The following is a 1,152-nucleotide window of genomic DNA, read 5'->3' on the forward strand; positions in this document are numbered from 1 at the left end:
TTTTTTTTTTTTTTTTTTTTTGGAAGACATTTCAGATGGGTTTGAAATTGCGTACATGATGACGTTTAAAAAAAAAAAAAAAAAAAAAGAAGAAGAAGAAGTTATTAGTAGTACAATAATAAATGAGCTTGAGCCAATTGGGCTTATATTCTAATAATCTCCCTGGAATTCATGTTGGATAGAGTGATATTAATTAAGTTTAGAAGTTATTACAAAAAAACCATGTAGCAAATGGTGACGAATGAGTGACACTTAATGTGCATTTGGGTTAAGATTAAAAATTAAAATTATTTCACTATTCAACTTATTTTTGTTATTATTCATGAGTCTCACTACATTTTTTGGCATTATTCGCAGACCTCACTGTACTATTTCAACTAACTTTTACATTTATCTACAGTACTTTCAGCAATAATTTTTCAATTTCAGCAAAATAAGCGATATCCAAATACACCCTTAATCTCAACATGAATTCTTAAGCTCGTGGAAGGTGTCATTGTAGGTAATTTGAAAGACATTTCAATTGTCACAGTAGATCGAGGTTGCAGTGGAGACAATCAACTCCAAGATACTATAGTAGTCAATGTAAGCACAAAAGCTTGAATATGGTGATGTTTTACCTCAGTATTGGATTGAATAACATCAGTTTGTTATCTTCTTCATATTTTCTCATATATTTTATCTTCTTTAGTATTGTATCAAAGTTAGGCTTTTATGGCCTCTCTTAATCTATATCCCTACTTGGTTGATCTAGGTACTTCTCTCACAATCTTTCTTAGTCACTTTGTAGTCTCATTTTTATCTATTTTATGTTGTGGACAATATCAAGGTTCTTACTATTGCTATTGTTACCAACTATTCTACAGCTTATCCTGATTTATTCCCTACCATGGATAGTGATGATGCTAAAATCGTCAATCGAAATGATCGTCCAGCAATAGAGCTGACCAAGATCGTCCAAAGCCTTGCAAGAACGAATGAATAAAGGAAAAAGGAAGAAACACCGATGTGGTGCTTGCCACAGAGCCTTCGATGGTAAAGTCAGATAATTGAGAGAGAAAAGAGAGAGTTGAATACCAAAGTATCAAAGTTTCTAGATTAGAATTAAGTACCCCTTTAGGTCCTAAGGTGCTTGTATATATACACCTGCTT

The sequence above is a fragment of the Quercus suber genome, unplaced genomic scaffold (genome assembly GCF_002906115.3).
Source record: "Quercus suber isolate HL8 unplaced genomic scaffold, Cork oak 2.0 scaffold_1372, whole genome shotgun sequence".
In the NCBI taxonomy this organism is placed as follows: Eukaryota; Viridiplantae; Streptophyta; class Magnoliopsida; order Fagales; family Fagaceae; genus Quercus; species Quercus suber.